Here is a 19,580-nt window from a genome sequence, read left to right as displayed (position 1 = left end):
ATTTTCTTAATCCAGTCTGTCACTGATGGACATTTGGGTTGATTCCAAGTCTTTGCTATTGTGAATAGTGCTGCAATAATCATCACTGGCCATCAGAGAAATGCAAATCAAAACCACAATGAGATACTATCTCACACCAGTTAGAATGGCAATCATTAAAAAGTCAGGAAACAACAGGTGCTAGAGAAGATGTGGAGAAATAGGAACACTTTTACACTGTTGGTGGGAGTGTAAACTAGTTCAACCATTATGGAAAACAGTATGGCGATTCCTCAAGGATCTAGAACTAGAAGCACCATATGACCCAGCCATCCCGTTACTGGGTATATACCCAAAGGATTGTAAATCATGTTCCTTAGCTTTTATATGCCCTTCTTAGGTTGTACTGCCTCCTCATCACCCCTCCTGCAAACAAAGCCCACAACGTATCTCCTGGGCCCACTGAGGTCCCTGTTCTCACTTCCTCTTCATCTCTTTTCATTCTCCTTTATTACCTTTCATTCCACCTTGGAGAATTCACTAATCTGGAGGGCATTGCCTGTATAAGAACAATCTCCTTAAACAGACAAGGTTTGAGAACCTAAACTTGTATATGGCTTTTTTTTACCCTTATTCTTCCCCTGAGGTGAAAATTACAAAGCCAACTATTTGCTTGAATGCAGGAATGGAGTTGGGAAAGAAAATACAGGAAGGAGAAATTTAAAATCATATTCATGCCTAAAAAATATTATGCCACCACTTAGCTGTAATCAGAACAGAGAAATAAACAGAAGAAAAGGCCAAAATGGAGGAAGGAGAGTTGATAACTTTAATCAGCAATTTTCTGCTGTTCAATAAACTTTACTCGAACTACCTTTTACAGAGGTTGCTATCAATATAATACACTTCCAGATTCATGGTCCCTGCTACACCATGTTCAAGTAAATCCAGGTCCCCTACTTAAAACTTTGAATTTGATAAGAATTGTCAAGAGTTATTTAACCTATGATTGATTTAATGAGTAAATACAAATTAGTGGCAAGAAAAATATTGATCACCCTATATTTTTGTCCTTCAACACCACATGCTGTTCTTATGAAAAGCTTTTTTTAATTAATAAGTGTTCTCTACTTTGGGAATATCTACATAGAAAGAAATATTATGGAAATGTAAGAATGAAGAATATACATATCTATCACCTGGGGAGATTTCACAGCTGTGTATACATATATATATATATCTCACCACAGACAAACTGGATCAGAATCTCTAAGGTAAGCATCTATACTATTGGTATGTTTTAAAGCTCCTCAGGTGATTCTAGCACACTCATTCCTACCTACATCTCCCATTTATACAGGTAGGTTGTGATTTCTCTAAAATACATCATCATATGTAAAAGAGCTTAAAACCACTTCTCCTGACCCTTTGTTACAAAGTACATTCGTTTCACCATACCCCACCAAATCTCAACACAGAAAGGTTCTTCTGCAGTTTATTTCAATGTCGAAGAGAACTCATGGAAATATTATCAAATTTTACTCACGTGGTTACCCACTTAAAAGCTGTAACTTTTGTTCTTATTTCCCCAAAGAATGACTCCATAGCCCACCAACCCCACCCCATCTACATGTTTGATAAATGTTAACCAACACATTTATGAGATGGCATTCCATTCTAAAATGACATTTAAAAGCTCTGAAGCTTAATTGCTGCGGATAGCCATCAATCATCACTGGGATGCCCTGGGATAGTGGACTTTGAGGTGTGCCATCCATCTCGTGGAGCCAATGTGGCTGGCTGCCTCCCCCTCTTCGTCACTGGGTGATGGGGCTGATGGAGACTGGCTGCTGCACTTTCGAAGTGCCGCCTGTTCCCTCACCTGTTCTGCATGACTACTGAACTGAGCCGTGTTGTGACAGTCTGCCTGCTCTTCCCTGTTCAGATTAATGAATACAGCTTTAGCTGTTAATTCAAAGCTAGTCAAGCTTATATCCAACAATTAGAGACCAATTTTCATATTCAGCTTGAGTGTATGTGTAGAAGGGTGTGGGAGAGGAATGCAATTTGGCATAATTTTTTATATCTAGGGCAAACCCGAAGAAGAAGAAAGAGTAAGGGACTCTGAAGATAATACCTGAAATTCTCATTGAGCCTGGCTACAGTGAAATGTTTCAAGCCTCAACATCTTTGCAAGCTACAACAATGTGACCCTGGGGGTTTGAGCTTCCTGCCCTGCAGCCAGACTGTAATCCATCAAAAATAATAAGCACACACGGCAGGCCCCTGTGCACATCTACCTTCAAGGGGGGTCAGCAGCTAAGCTGGCATTTCAAGAAGCTCTAGAGTCAGAACCCATACTCTCCTACTCCTCATTTCCACCACAATAAGAAATGAAATTCTTACTTATATATAGAATTATGTACGTGACCTCATATGCCCCTGTTCAAGATCATCCAGGGCAATGGAGACTTAGTACTTAATTCTAAACCCTGGATTATCCTCCCTGATAAAGCAAGGGCTGCACCTGCCCCCATCTTGCATGGAAAAGCTATGTGTGGACCCCATATGCTAAATCTGTCAAAATACATTCTTACTAGAATTTCTACCTACAGAAAGGAGAAAACAAACCTGGCCACGGTATTCCTGCCCCTGGTTACTGGTGGGAGGGGAGGTTCAGAGGAGCACATGTCTATTCAAGGTACATAATACCTTTGTCCTGGGATTTGAAATCTCCCCTTTGCCACTTTGACTGATATTCTTACAGTGGGGGGCCCGTGACCGGAGCACAATACGCAGCAGCTATAGTATGTTTAGTCGCATTGATGACTCTAGTTGCTTTCCTTATTAAATTCCTTTTTGTTCTACTTTATTTAGCAGTCGTCTCTAGTGTTGGACTAGCTCAGCCATGCAATGGGATTGTTGTCCTTCTTTGGGCAGTGTACCCTTGGGGACCATGTGGAGATGGTAGTGGTCATTCCAGTTTGAATGTCTCCATTCGGGAGGTAAAACACAGGCAGAGTCAGGGCAGCACATGCAATAGCTATTTTTCTGGATCTCTATTTTGCTCAAATGCTTGCAGTTTCTGTTTAGTGTTTTTAAAGGGTGTCTATTATCTTGTCTGTAACCTAGTAATTAAAAAGACCTAACTTACAGACTGGATGCTAGGAATAAATGAGATAAATGTAAAGCACTTAGTACAATGTAGAGTGCATAGACAGAATTTAACAAATGATAGAGTGTAAAATGTGTCAATAATTGTTCCTGTGTTTTTGGAAGTTTGTATCTAATTGGGGACAAATATACAAAACAATTGAATTGGTAAATAGATGCTTGTAGACTAAGAGATAGCTATGATCAAAGTTGAAAATCAAAGTTACTTTGATAGAGAATAACTGGGAATGAGGGGGCTGTTTTGGAATGAGGGCCATCAGGGTAAGCCATGCTGAGAAAATGCCATTTAAGCTGAGACCAGAGAAGGAAGAGCGAGAAGAGCTGGGTGAGTGGCACTCCATGCACAGCAAACAGAAATTATGAAGACTGTGAGGTGGGAAACAGATGCGAGTGGCTGGGATGTGGAGAGAGACGGGTGAGAATGGGGTGAGGTGAGGCCGTTTGGATTGTACTCCAAGTACCTGCTACTCAAAGCGTGGTCCGCACATCACCTGGGAGCTTGCTGAAAGTGCAAAAACTTGAATGCCACCCCAGACCCCCAAGTCAGAATCTGCACTTTAACAAAAACACCTGGGTGATCTCTTTCCCATTTTGAGATTAATAAGACTGGCTTAGGAAGTCACTGAAAAGTTTAGACAGCACAGTGGTGCGATCTGCTTTATATTTCTTAAAGAATCACTTTAGATGTTATAGCAAACATTGATTAGAGGGCAGTGTTTTTATTGCTATTTTATTACTCCTTTTGAAGTCTTCTGCTTAGTTTACTGCTCATTCCAAGACTGGATCCTACTGCAACCTGGCCATCTTCCACCTGAAATCCAGCCCACTTGGCCCCAGCCCTGTGTTTCTGCTTATGCAATGCTCAGTGCCCCTGCCTACCTCCCTTGTACTTTTGAGGGTCATGTGCTCTTGTATTCGCCATATCCCAGCTCTGACCAAATTAGAAACCTCCACCCTTGTACATCCTGATGAATGCCTCTGAGGCCAGAGACAGTGCCTGTCCTTGACTGTGCATGCCACATCTTCAGCTGGTTCTTCCAGACCCAGTCTCTGCCTCTGAGGTGGTTTCATGCCACATCCTTTGGTTCCCACTGCATGCCTCTTCCATGCCCCAGAAATTCTGGGACCATGTGAAAGAATGAGCATTCCAAGTGACTTTAATTAGATTCCAAAGATGAGAAAGGAGTTCACACATAAATGCTAGCCACACTTATATTAAAAAATAAAACTTTTTAATCGATTGTTGGGGGGAGCTGTTAATGAGCTAACTACTTTTAATTTAATATTTGACAGTAATTGCAACAGAATTACATTTAACAAGACAGGAACCTCTATGGGTTTTTAGCAGGCAAATGAGGTAACAGAACAGTTCCTGTTAAGGAACTGAAATATAATCAAAGGAGGCTTCATGCCTGTGGCTGAGTCTGAGTGACAAGACTACCAACAGTAACCCCCAAAGACGGATGATACTGGTTGTGTGGAATAAGAAACAATACAAGATTTCCCTGTGCTTGGCATAGAACAGTCAAAACGCAGGGCCTGATGGAGCATATAGGTTGTTGAGGATGGTTGGAGATCTTGTTCAGCTAAAGCTGTCAAGGAGGCTGGGAGCCAAGGGAATAAAAGGCACTGCTTAATGAGTTCTAATAGAAGTTAACAGGTAACTTTCACAGTGATGCTACGAGTAGATGTAATCCCTCTCCATTATGTGGCAATATTAAGGAATACTTTTTTCTCATTCCATGTGTGCTCTGGAGAGAAAAAAAAAAAAAGCAGATCGTGTTGCTGCTCAGCATCCTCTCAGAGCGGCATCATAAAACTCAGTCCTTATATTAGCAAGGTTCAATCAGCCCCACGAAATGAGGGCAGCATTAAAAGAGGTGTTTCGATGAGGGATAGAGGCAGGTTGGTGGAAGCATTGTAAGCATTTAATCAGGTCACGTTGCATTTCATCCTAGGGCTGCCATGGGAGATCTGAGTTAGGCAGCTGGGAGTACCGGAGAGGCATGGCTCCAAAATTGTCTTCATTATGCACTTTCTTGAAACCCTCTGAAGAAGCTCACCTTTCTCACCTCAAATGGCTATGTCATCACCTTTATTTCGGCTCTAACTCTGGCTTTAATGGATTTTCTGAGCTTCCAGCTTTGAAACCCATATAGAAAGAACGACCTCAACTGAGTACCATAGCTGTTACTCAGATCAAATGTCACCAGTCCTCAGGGACAGCTTTAACTTCACAATGATGTTCAAATTTGGACAGTGTAAAGCCAAGCAAATAGATTCTATATATTTTCAATGGTCTCTAGAAAAGGCATCAGAAAGAAGACTCATTTTCTCTCAGTTTAACACTATATTTGTTATAAAACAAACAAATAGGTCAAATGCCCTTTTTATACAATTTTATGGGGGGAAAGAATGTGAGAAGAAAGAAAAATAGCTAACAAAATATTCACATTGCTATATAAGGAAAAGGAACCTTTGGATACAAAGTTCATATCTGACAGGTAATGTGACAATAAAAGAGGGAAAAACATGAATTAAAATGCAATGAAAAGTTCATACTCTCCGTGCACAGAGAAATAAGTGAATGTCCTTAAATTGATCACTTCTCCAGCTGGAAGAAGGGCTTCAAATGATTGATGGATGTGTGATGCTTTTTTTTAAAAAAAAGATATATGTTGAACTATAGTGAGATTAATCTAAGTCATTTTTCAAATAATATATAAATGAATTTCTAATATACTGTGCTTTGCATACAGTAAGAAGTTAAAAGTGCTTTTAAGATTAATTCAAAACTAAGGGATAGGTTGATAATAGAGAACTATGAACCATACATATTTAGTACGAGGAAAAAATGCTCTAAATATTGGGATTAACTTGAGAGTTAAACCTAAAAGATGGTGTCAGACAGAGGCACATTGTGCAGAGAGCCAGTAACAGTCATCACAGTGACAAACCATTGGGTGACTCCTCAAATTCTCATCAATGAAACCTAGCAGACCCATCACCAATTATACATGGCAAGATATAGGTTTTTATAAAATGTTGAAACAGACCCAAATTGCATGCAAAAATGTAATTCTCCAAATTAACTGCTCATGAAAATTACATGGGAAGTTTCTGAGAGAAGAGGCTTTAAGATCCACTCTACAGGCCAGGCGCGGTGGCTCATGCCTGTAATCCCAGCATTTTGGAAGGCCAAGGGGCGGATCACGAGGTCAGGAGATCGAGAACATCCTGGCTAACACGATGAAACCCTGTCTCTACTAAAAAAACATAGCCGGGTGTGGTGGTGGGTGCCTTGGGAGGTTGAGGCAGGAGAATGGCATGGACCCGGGAGGTGGAGCTTGCAGTGAGCCGAGATTACACCACTGCTCTCCAGCCTGGGCAACAGAGCAAGACTCCATCTCAAAAAACAAATAAAAAGATCCACTCTCCACTGACTGAATCAGTACCATAGTTTGGACCCCAGACTATTTCCTGTAGTTCAAAGCCTCTGCTCTTTTTCAGCCTAAATAGGCATATTTTTTGATGCCAAAAAAAAGGAAGGGGCACCATGTTTATAATTGTAGTGCCTGCTACAGCTGCTGAATGAAAAACTTTGCAAGCATATCTGGACTATGCTGACGATCAGTGATTGGGAATGATTGATTTAGAACATAAGTTTCAGGAAGACAGAAACTATCTTCTCCACCATTGGTTTCAGATGCTTACAAGGTACCTGCCACATAGTGATCACAAAGCATTCATTGAACTAATCAGGAGATTGGGGGACCTGCAACTATCTATTGCTGTTTTTTTCTCTCTTTCATGTAAAATTGAAGATTTATGAATGTCACATCCAGAGGCAATACAGGTCAGGCACAGCGGCTCAGGCCTGTAATCCCAGCACTTTGGCAGGCCGAGGTGGGTGAATCACCTGAGGTCAGGAGTTCGAGACCAGCCTGGCCAACATGGTGAAACCCCATCTCTACTAAAAATACAAAAATTAGCCAGGCGTGATGGCGGACACCTATAATCCTAGCTACTTGGGAGGCTGAGGCAGGAGAATGGCATAAACCGAGGAGGCAGAGGTTGCAGTGAGCCTAGATCACTCCACTGCACTCCAGCCTGGGGGATAGAGCGAGACTCTGTCTCAAAAAAAAAAAGAGGATTAGAGTGGAAAGTCTTTCATACCCACATTTTGTAAGGTGTCAGAATATCTGGACCCAGGAACCTTACCTGCATTGACTTTTGAGACCTATGCAAATTATTCAGCTTTGTATCTTCCCTTGTGCATACAACAACCACAGACTCATAGGAGGTGTACAATGAATAGCATTTATTGAACTAATCAATGTATTGACTTTCACAGTCATTAAGGTAATTTAGATTCATTAGTTACAAGGACAAATTTTATAGTAGACCTCTTCTAATTTTTTTCAAATAAATGGACACTAAAAAGAAACTATGAACTATATTTAAGCTATATGAATCTCACATTAATTCATACAATTCACAGATCAAGAGAAAGCTATTTGAAGTTTCTTCAATGGCTTAACATTTTAAATTTTTTATCAGTCCTTCATTAAATCAATAGAAACGAAGGCATGTAAAAGCCCAAGGAGTTTCTCCGTAATATTCAACGTGATTTACCCATTTCTGTGGATTCACCAGCCAGACAGAGTGAGAGGTAGAATTATATCTTCTATCTTAGAATTTCTGTCAGCTTTCATTATCCACAGCACCTCTCTATCCATGTGACAGAGTTCTGATCAATGGGATATGAGCACAAGTATTCTAGCCAATTTCTGCATCATCATCTTAAAAATGAAGCTGCCTCTCTTGCCTTCTTCTCTTTTTTTGTTTCTACTGGATGGCATCTGGACTTGTCAATGACCTAGCTTCAACCAAATAGACATGGACAACACTCTGGAGGAGGATGGAGCCACATGATTGAAGGAATTTGGGACCCTGAATGACTGTCTTGAGCAGAGTCTTACCTACAATCCTGAACTGCTCACCCTTGGTCTACATGTGAACCAAATAATCTTCTGCCTTGATTGAGTCTCTTTATATGTGGGGTTTTTGTTTCAGTAAAGCATTAGTAAATATTATACTTCCTATTCTAAGATTCCATAATTTCATATAATCTGACAGGCCAAACATCTCATGTTTCTTCTACAAGAGGTACGGATTGCCAGTTTTCCCCAAAGTCTACTGTATGGGTTCAAGCAAGTATTCTACTTTGTTATCCTACACAGCTGACAACCAGCAAAGAAAGTGTTCTCAGGTAACTGTGCCAAATACAGTAGTGAAAAAGGTGAGACCAGGAAGCTAAAAATATTATGATACACAGCATTTTTGACCTGGATATATCATCCGAAGGTGCATTTTGTTTGGCATACTGTAAAGACATCCTTTGTGACAAGAAACAATATTTGTGAGCCTATTTCTGGTCATGTGCATACAGTTAATTAGCAAACTTCCAACTTACTGTGCGTGCAAATTTCAAAGTTCAAGAAGTGGCAATTTGCCCACATAAACCTTATACAGCTTTTATTGTTTTGTCAGATCTGCTCATTTAAATGCACAAATTAAGTACTATGTGTTGTACCTACTTAAAAATATGGTAGGATTCCTTGGAAGACATGAAAATTAAAATGTCAGAAAGAAAAAAGCTTTTCTATCTTACCCTCAAAGGGTGCTGTGGGATAAAAGCCAATTTTGGAAATGTGTTGCCTACCAGGCCAAATGTGGCAACAAAATCTAATGCTTCTGTTAGATCCTTCCCACCCCAACTCTCTCTCTCTCTCTGTGTCTCTCTCTCTCTCTCTCTCTCTTCCACAGATGCCCTGCAAGAAAAGTCTATGTTTACTGGGCATTGAGAACACATGAGCTTCAGGGATACAATCAACGAGTTCACCTCCCCTTTTGAAAATGTTCCATTTAACAGTTCAGAACCAAAAACAGATCCAAGATTCTTTGGTCTAGATTATTCCTTTTTGTTGTTTCACATAGAACAGGCCTCTTCATTCTTATTTTTTTCCAAATTTGTTCTTGCATTACTGTTTTACCACTTTTCCCTTTGCCCTGGCTCCTTCATGACTGGGACTATCCTCTACTAAAAAAGATAAAGTTTTCCTCCACAGTAGTCTATGAAATTGTGTTAAACCATAGTTATTCTCTCGGTATTTTTAAATGCTTTGTGTGAGACTACTTTGAAATACATGACTTATTCCTATATTTACTGAAATTGTTCAATGGTTTCCATCATAAATTAAGTCACTTAGACATCCTTGAAGATGATGAATGAACTCCTCTAATTATATTTGGCATTTCAAAAAGATACAAACACGCGTGCATGCGCGTGCACACACACACACACACACACTTACTCTTGATAATGCTGCCCAGGTTAGCAGACATAAATTGTTTTGCTTTAGGCTAAAATTATTTTAATTCAATATAGCTATACCAGTTATCTTGTTGCAAGCTGGTCAGAAACTCCATCAACAGGTATATAGCCATATGTGTGTGTGTGTGTGTGTGTGTGTACAATTACCCATCTATCTGAGGGTTTCTGCATCTCCAGATTCAACCAACCATTGATTGAAACCCCCAGATACCGAGGACCAACTGTACTATGTCATTTTATATGAGGGACTTGAGCACTTGTGGATTTTGGTATCCACAGGAGTCCTGAAACCTATCCCCCATGGACATGGAGAACTGAATAGATATATACACATATATAGCCATTAAAAATTACATTAATCCTTCTCCTTCATAATTTCATATATATATATGTAATTTGTTTCTGGTAAATGTATTTTTTTTTAAATAATGGGCCTACTGGAGAGTGAAAAATAATACATTTTTGTGGCCCTTAAAATTTAGGATAAATCTATCATCTCTGGAGATTTTAAAATTCTATCCCTAAGTGATTTAAGCAATTTCTTCATGATATGAACTGTCAAACTATTAACTAGAACAATCATGAAAAGTTCTGCTTGTGTTCCACACATCCCTGCTTAATTTTGTTATTAGAGCAGGTGGCAATGCCCTATCAACAACCAAAAGGAAAAGAAACCTCTCCTATTTCCCAATCTTTTACTATTCAGAAAAATAAGCAAAATAGAACGTATACCAATTTTGTTCTCCTGACATTTTCCTATGCGGAAAAAAATCCTCATCACTGCCCATTCTACCCTCCCTTGTTTTTTGTTTCAATTTTTAATTTCGAAGTACATTTTTGACTGAATAATTCCCACCCTATTCGCATTTCCAGAGGCAGTTTAAAAGAACATAAAAGAGAGAGAATGTGGCATCATATTCTATTGTCACTGTTGCTCTCTGCACCAAGCCCAGCCATCTGAAAGATATCCACATCTCTGGGTCTCATGTCGAGTGTTTACTTTTTATCATTTCAAAGCGTTTCTCTCTGATAGCTCTCCTGTCAAATTTATGAATAAGTCTAGAAATTTTCAAGATAAGCTGAAATCAGTCTTATTTGTTGGCTTTCTGACTCAAATTCCCTCTACCTCTTCAGGGAGGAAGCTTCTGATTTTAGAATCCAACTGCTGTATGTTTCTTTGCCCCAACTCTCTCTGTAAATCACACTTGGTTTCACAGATTTGATAAAGCCTGCAAGCTTATAATGTCCCTGCCAGAGCTAGCCAAGAGTTACTTCCTGGGGAAATGAAGCCAGTCGGCAGCACTTCTAGCAACATAAATACGATCCTATTAGATGGAAGTCAGTGGGCCTGTCTAACGGTGGGGATTTGCCCAAACAACTCCACAAAGTAGCATGATCAAAGTGATAAAAGAAATTTCCTAAAATGACAGGGGGGGAAAAAACAACAGAGGGTTCTGTTTTGATTTTGTCATCTGCCCTTCAACTCTGCTTGGATTCCACAGCAAGAAGGATTTTCTACCAATACATGACCTGTTTCTATATAAAAATGAAAGCTTATCCACTACTACAGACCATCTCTCACACTTCAGACCCCATATCACATCACAAGCTACTGTTTTGAGAAGTTTAAGCACAGAGACTTATATCGAGGTTGACAGTGGTGGAAGAGGTACCAGTAGTTATAGAAATGGAGATATCGAGTTTATGCAATTCATGTCTTTGAAGAATTGTACTATCACATTGACCGGTATTTTATCCATGAATAAAAAGGGTATATATGATAGAGCTGATAACGTATTATTATCTTAAGAACTGCCTTGCTCGGTTGGTTCTTATTTGACTTTATCAAAGCCCATCAGCTAACATGGAAATACGTTGCCTGAATGTTTGCTACTACATACACACTGTACATGCATTTGCTTCTATTACTGACACAAAGAACGCCCATGCATTGTTTAGGGCAGGAGGGGAAGAGCTAGACAAGCCATTCAAAATCTAAAAGAAAAAAGGTCTGTTTGGGGTTTTTCTCCCCCCAACATAGAAGCATATTATTACAGTTTACTCCCAGATGAGGGTATTTGTATTTCACTAAATTCATGAGTTAGAGTTCATCAGTATTAACAGTAAAGTCTGAGAATAAAGAACCCCAAGCTTTAAGTACTAAATTCAGTTATGATAGTTAGACAGGTTAGATTGAATAAATGATAATGATGCCATTGTTTTTACTTCTAACATTGTCTTTAATAAAATACTTTTTTAAAAAAAGATAATTTTAAAAATCTGACAGGACCTTAAAGATCAATTAGTCCAATATTATGATTTTGTAGATGAGCAAACTGAAATCCACAGGGTTGAGTTTCTTAACACTGAACAAATAATTGTGGGATATAGGAATTACTAAGTGCATAAAGAGGTTGAGATTGCATCCAGTATGACTTGTTGCTATCTGGAATAAGAATTGGTGTTCAGACTCATGCCTGTGTTATGGGCTCCTTGTTCAGATACTTAGAAAAAAGTATAATAAAATGTGATTAAGAGACATTTTTCCTCAAGGCCCTGAAAGGGTTTTTCTGACAGGGAGAACTTGCTTTCAAGTTTCTCTTTCAACATTGTCTTGACAAATTAACGGATGAAACGAAGATTAAAGTGTCTCAAATTAGACATTAAATTCTGTGAGTTGTTTTTACTATGTAATCAGAATTAAAATAAAAATTGGGAATCTGCCAGTTCCCAGAGCTTCTCAGGTCTTTACAAAGGAGGAACTCACTGTCCCTTCATCTTGTTATTAGGAACAAAACTCACCAAATAAGCATTGCCACCTTGGATAGTTAGTAATGGGTTGCATTTCATCATGAGTGAGGCCCCTACAAAGGGTCCAATCATCCGATCATTTTAAGGAGACACCGTAAAAAAATAAAATAAAAAATAGTCAGTATTGGATGGAATGCCACTCATTTCATCCTCAGTAAGCTAATAGATGCCAGCCACTGTGTCGCTTGACAACCAGCTTGTGCCAACTTGCTTGACAGAGAAAAGGCCATTCTAAACCTGTCATTTAAAGTGCATCTGCTCTGGCAGAACCTCATACGAGGAATCCCTTCGTAAAAAGATCCTTCTGAGGATAATATAAACCTGCTGCAAATAAAAATAACCATCTCAGTCCAAAGAATTAATACAAATGGTGATATAGTGCATTCTTGCTTTCTTCCCACAACCCATGCCAAGCAAAAAACACGAAGTTGTTCATCGAGATAATTTTAGTACAGTCTCATGAGAATCATACCAAGAGAAGTATTCTGAGGAAGCTCCTGTGCAGACTCCCATTTTCCAGGAGTAGTGTTTAAAGTAGGTCAGCATAACACACAATGCCTCATTTCATTTCCATTCTGAATCCTCTTCCAAATATTTACTCTCGTGACTTTGTTGAAGAAGACAGTGATAGTTCTACTGCCTTCCATTGAACAACGGTGAAAAATAGAAAAATCTGTTCAGTCTCTCATTCAGCTTACAAAGTCAATTAGTAGAACCCACCATCTAGTGAGACTAGCCCTCATATCTCATGTTCAGAGACATTTGAGAACATGTAATAAAGTTCTGAAATGGTTGGTTTGAGCTGCCATTTTCAGACCTTGTGAATTTAAGTTTACAGTGTCCTACCCAAGAGATGACAGAAATATTTCTCTTGATTAATCATTATTTCTACATTTTTGTAGCACTCTCCAGTTTTCAAATAATTTTTAGACTTACCATTTCATTTAATCTTCACAACTTTATGAACTATCAATTTTAAAGAAGAAGAGAATGAGGCTCAGGACATTTAAGTGGTTTCCGACAAGTCACACAGCTGGGAAATGTATATATGTGAACCCATGTGCAATGGACTCTTGTCATGTTTTGCTCAGCAGCATTCCAAGGCACCCCTAAATGGAGAGAATGCACTATTGTGTGTTCTTTGGCAATAGACTCCAATTAGCCAACTGTGTGGAGTATAGTTGAGCCAGTAGACATTCTATAGGTATATGCTCCATAAATAACAATGTCCTTTTCAGAACTTAGAATTCCAATCAACCATTGCTTCTCACTACTGACACTTTTCTTCTGCACTATCTTTCTGGTCAAAGCCTGCCCACTCTTCTTTAAGTAAATGTCATAGGAATCAGGAAAAGTTTGATTTTCCTCTCCCAAGTCTCTCATAATTAGGGTACAGAGTCACAAAATGCAATTATCTATTCAGAAGTTCATCCTCTGGTCCCTAAAACTTGAGGGAGGAATGAAAGGCACAAGGAGCAGCGAGTCCTGAGAGAAGTGATAGAGAGATGTGGCACCTAGCACAGTGGTGGTGACTGTTTGGCAGGAATAACTCTGAGTGCAGACAGCTAACCACCCAGTTCTTTAATAAATATTTGAAATTCAATGGTTGATTGGTGCAGAAGATTCTTGACATCTATGATTGCCCAATATTATTTAATCAGAAGTTGATATGAAATGATCAGAGAGAAAGGAGTATAGGAAGAGGATGACAATAATTATAGGTTGTATATACAATTCTTATAATAGGGCTTCAGTGAATATAAACAGACACACATACATATATAAATTATGTTTATATATTTGAAATACTCAGTAAGTTTACATTCTACATGAAGAGATCTCCTTCTTCCTGTCCCCTTGCTCCTGACTAAAAAAATCGGACTATGGAGCTCTTGGTAATTGTCAATTTTTTGCCACAGACTCAATCTTTTCTAGCCATAACTACATCTAACAAAACAAAACAAAAAGCCTTTGGTAAACACACACAGTAAAACAGAGAATCACTCGTGGGAAATTGGTAATGGCACGTGCATATTTTTAAAACATTTCTTTCAATTGCCAGTAGCCTTGTCTAATCAGGGCACCTCTATTCTGAAGGAGCAAATATCAAAGTCAAGATGAAATGTAAATGCAACATTATAATATATGGCATGTAAAATGAAGATATGGCAAAGGTTGACATTGATGATGATTAAACCGTTTGGGATTTGGTCGTAGAGACATGAGGATGGAATCCATAATCACCAGCCTTCCTCTCATCTTTATACAGTACCTGCTAATATACACCAGCTTTGTAATTACCTACTAAAAGATAGGTGGGGAGTTCATTAACCACGCTAATTACAAGAACAATTTATGCTAAATCATCAGCAGGAATGTTAAAAACACTCCTTGAAAGCCAAAACAATGTAAAACCGACCTTAGTGGATGCAGAACATCTGTTCTCTGGGTCAGGATAAAAGAGGAAATCACCAGAAAACAGAGTGGATGACAGCAGAAAAATATTTTCTTTGTCATTCCCAACTGAAAGACAGGTGCAAGTCTATTATGTGAAGAGAAGGGTATGTGTTAGAGATGCTGACCTCACAGGTAAAGGGGACCACTGGCAACTGCTGGCTCCTGGATGCTTCACCACTTGTCACCCAGTAGCCCGGTCTGTCATCGCTTGGAGAGATTCCACCGTCTGCTTTCTTCTCTCTGAAGTATGAGTCAGACAGAGAAGAGCAATATTCCATAAGTATTTTGAGATGTTTTAAATGTCATGTCCATTTTTACGTAACTCTACCACATGTTCAGAAGTCAAAGAACAAAAGATGATGGCTGACTAATGACTTGATGGTGCATGATAGAGAAGTTTAATTGTAAAATTAGAAGAAAAAAATTACCGTCAAATATACTTTAAGACATCACTTAGTAAGTATATATAGGCACCAGGAGCTAAATTTTACTGAAGGGTTTCTTTGAACCTTAGAGTTTTAGGACTATTATTATTTCATGATTATGAAATAATTCCTTGTGATTAGGTAGTGTCAACTAAAATTATTTTTTTACAAAAGCTATCCATACCTAAATGCATATAATTACCTTTTTCCCTGCAGGAATAGAATTTTTGAAGGGGGAGCTGATTCAGGTTATGCTTTAGGTTCTCTTTAAAATGGAAAAGCTTCTTTGGAAATTTTCCATGTAATCGTCATCAGAAGCCTCCTTGGTTCCAGCTGCACTAATTAGAGGTATGCACATGAGGTTCTATGTAAGCAGAGGGGAAAGGAACATTAATGACCCAGACTGTTATATCACTTGTGAGATCCTCTTTCCACTGATCTGATACCAAATTAAGTTCCTTCCTGACTTTTTTTTTTCCTTTTTGAGACAGTCTCGCTCTACTTTTTTTTTTTTTTTTTTTTTTTTTTGAGACCGAGTCTCGCTCTGTTGCTCAGGCTGGAGTACAGTGGCTTGATCTCTGCTCACTGCAAGCTCCGTCTCCTGGGTCCAGGCCATTCTTCTGCCTCAGCCTCTCAAGCAGCTGGGACTACAAGTGCCCGCCACCAAGCCTGGCTAATTTTATGTATTTTTAGTAGAGATAGGGTTTCACCGTGTTAGTCAAGTTGCTCTTGATCTCCTGACCTTGTGATCCGCCCAACTCAGCCTCCCAAAGTGCTGGGATTACAGGCGTGAGCCACCGCACCCAGCCAGATCTTCTGAGTTTTAAAGACAGTTCACAACTCCACATTGGTATGTGAAATTAAGTCTTAAAATATTGCATCAATGTTTTTGATACTAAGACTGAGTAGGCTAAACAACACTTACACATAAGCATATCTAACAGTTAATAACAACTGGTACAGAACTATCTCTTGTCTCTTACTTCCAAGGAAACATCTTCCTAGAGCACATTCTGGCTAGAATCAAAATTCTATAAAAAGGTTATGCAACCTCGTCTTTTCGTTTTAAGAATGAGAAGACAGAAAGTTGAGATGTCTTGGCAAAGGTCATAGTGAAATAATCTTGGTTAATATCAGCGTCGCAGTGAGAGTTTTGTCAGCAAAGACAAAAGCAACTTAAACTTTTCTAGTAAGAAGAGATTGAATACAGGGACACGAGTGATAAGAAGGGTGAAAGAGTGAGAATCTGGGAAAGCTGCTTCTGCTTGTCAGGGTTGTTGCTTACCTTCCCAGTCAGGAAACTGCAGAACTGTGAGAAACTCCTAGCAAGAGAACAGCTACCTGAGCAATAGGGTAAGCAACTCATAGAAAATGAAGCCTATCAGGCAGCCCTCTGCTACCTGAGGAGCAATAGGGGGCTCCTACTTTTTGAAATTTTGCACTCATGCTTCTTTTTGGCAAAATCTAACCTTGAATTCTATCAGCAAGAGATTCTGAAAACAATGTAGTTCACAGACTTTCAACCCCCGCAATACAAAGCAGAGCACACAAGAGGAGCGGGGACATGCTGACTTAACTGAGAACCAGGCAATCAGCTAACTAATCTAATATTTAATCTATGCTGATGCCTACTTTGGTCCAATTTGTTACAAACTCATTGTCACATAGGCCTTCATGAGATAGCTTTATGCTTATCTTCATGAGAGGACTAACAAATCTATTGTCAAGAACAAACTATTCTACTGGGAGAAGAGCTTAGGAAGAAATGGAAAACTTTATCTATTGGAAGTTCACTCTAGAGTAAAAAAGATATGATGGCCCAATAAGAAATAACGGTCAATAACAAGTTAATTTATATGAAAAATCTGAGCCTGCATAACTATTTCCACCCTAACTTTAATCATGTTACTAAGCTGTACCTTATTGACAGCATGTATTTAAAATAAAATAAATAAGACGCGTAATAATGCTAAGGAGATACAAGTAAGAGTACAAGTGTCCAGACCTAGGGCAGGTACAAATCAAACTCAAAACAGTCAAAACACAGAAGCAGAATTTGAATTTATTAATGAATTATATTTTTCTTTGTCTTTTTTTACTTTTTGAAAGCAACTTTTAATGTATTAGTATGGTAAATACCTTCCAAAGGTATAAATTGCTCAGTATTTGATAGAATCACTGTATATACATTTTATATCATACAAATTATGAACTCACTTAGAAAACACAAAGAAATCACTTATTTCTATCATAGAGAGCTTCCAGAAGAACATTTCTTATTTTCTCTGCCAAAAAAAAGAAAAAAAGAAAAACAGAGAAACTCTAGAATAAGTCACTAGATTAGAGATTTTAAATGTGAGACTTCAAACTATCAGAGTCCTAGAAGAAAACCTATGAAATACCATCCTAGACATCAGCCTTGGGAAAGTATTTATGATTAAGTCCTCAAAAGCAATTTCAACAAGAACAAAATCTAACAAGTTGGACCTAATTAAAGCAAAGAACTTCTGCAGAGCAAAAGAAACTATCAATAGAATAAACAGACAACCTATAGAATGAGAGGAAATATTCACAAACTATGTATCCAACAAAGGTCTAATATCCAGAAGCTAAAAGGAACTTAAACAATTCGACAAGCAAAAAACAGATAAACCCATTGAAAGTGGGCAAAAGACATGAACAGACACTTCTCAAAAGAAGACATACAAGTGGCCAACAAACATGAAAAAATGCTCAACATCTGTAATCAGAGAAATGCAAGTCAAAACCACAATGAGATATCATTTCACATCAGTCATAATGGCTGTTACTAAAAAGTAAAAAACTAGGCCAGGCACAGTGGCTCACAGCTGTAATCCTAGCACTTTGGGAGGGAGAGGGGGGCAGACTGCCTAAACTCAGGAGTTCAAGACCAGCCTGGTCAACATGGTGAAACTCTGTCTCTACTAAAAATACAAAAATTAGCCAAGTGTGGTGGTGGGTGCCTATAATCCCAGCTACTTGGGAGGCTGAGGCAGGGAACTGCTTGAAACAGGGGCAGAGGTTGCAGTGAGCCAAGATCGCACCACTTCACTCCAGCCTGGGCAAAAGAGTGAAACTCTCTCTCAAAAATAAATAAATAAATGAATAAAATAAAAAAATCAAAAACTACCAGATGCTGAAGAGGCTGCAGAGAAAAGATAATGTTTATATACTGTTGTATATTGTTGATGGGAATGTAAATTAGCTCAGCCACTATGAAAATAAGTTGGGAGATTTCTTAAATAACTTAATAAAAAACTACTATTTGACCCAACAATCCCATTACTGGGTATACAGCCAAAGGAAAATAAATAAGTCTACCCAAAAAACATAGGCACTCATATGTTCATCACAGCATTATTCAAAGACATGGAATCAACCTAGGTGCCCATCAATAGTGGATTGGATAAAGAGAATGTACTACATATACACCATAGAATACTACATAGCCATAAAAAAAGAACTAAATCATGTCCTTTGTGGCAACATGGATACAACTGGATGCTATTATCCTAAGCAAATTAATGCACAAACAGAAAACCAAATGCCACATGTTCTCACTTATAAGTGAGAGCTAAGCACTGAGTACTTATGAACATAATGATAGGAACAACAGACACTGGGGACTACTAGAGGGGAAAGAGGGAGGAGGGGGCAAAAGCTAAAACCTACCTATTGGGTACTGTGCTCACTGCCTGGGTGATGGGATCATTCATACTCTGAACCTCAGCATCATGCAACATAGCCACATAATAAATCTGACCATGTACCTTCTGAATCTAAAATTAAAATTGAAATTAAAAATAAAAAATAAAGGCTGGGCACAGTGGCTCACATCTGTAATCCCAGCACTTGAGAGGCCGAGGCAGGTGGATCACGAGGTCAGGAGATCAAGACCATCCTAGCTAACATAGGGAAACCTCGTCTCTACTAAAAATACAAAAAATTAGCTGGGTGTGGCAGCGCATGCCTGTAGTCCCAACTACTCTGGAGGCTGAGGCAGGAGAATCACTTGAACCCAGGAGGCAGAGGTTGCTGTGAGCTGAGATTCTGCAACTGCACTCCAGCCTGGGCAAGAGAGTGAAACTCTATCTAAAACAATAAAAATAATAAAATAAAAATTAAAAACAAAAAAAATAAGTTACTGACCCTTAAATCGAAGATCAGTTTGTGACCAGTGGGAAGTTTACCCCTCTGAGCCCCCATCTTTTCAACTGTAAAATAGCAATATGGTTTGCAAAGCTGCACTAAGATTAAAGGAGATGATGCCTGATACCTAGAAGAAATGCAATAAATATCTATTTTCTTTTCATCTC

General features: G+C 38.7%; 1 pseudogene; it reads right to left on the bottom strand.

The window, feature by feature from the left end:
* LOC102121976 (protocadherin-8-like) overlaps positions 1–19,580 on the bottom strand; it is a 361,142-nt pseudogene that overhangs the window by 90,259 nt on the left and 251,303 nt on the right.

Source organism: Macaca fascicularis, chromosome 17, assembly GCF_037993035.2.
Source record: "Macaca fascicularis isolate 582-1 chromosome 17, T2T-MFA8v1.1".
In the NCBI taxonomy this organism is placed as follows: domain Eukaryota; kingdom Metazoa; phylum Chordata; class Mammalia; order Primates; family Cercopithecidae; genus Macaca; species Macaca fascicularis.
Note: the sequence above shows the minus strand (reverse complement) of the source record. Positions and strands in the feature narration are given on the sequence as shown.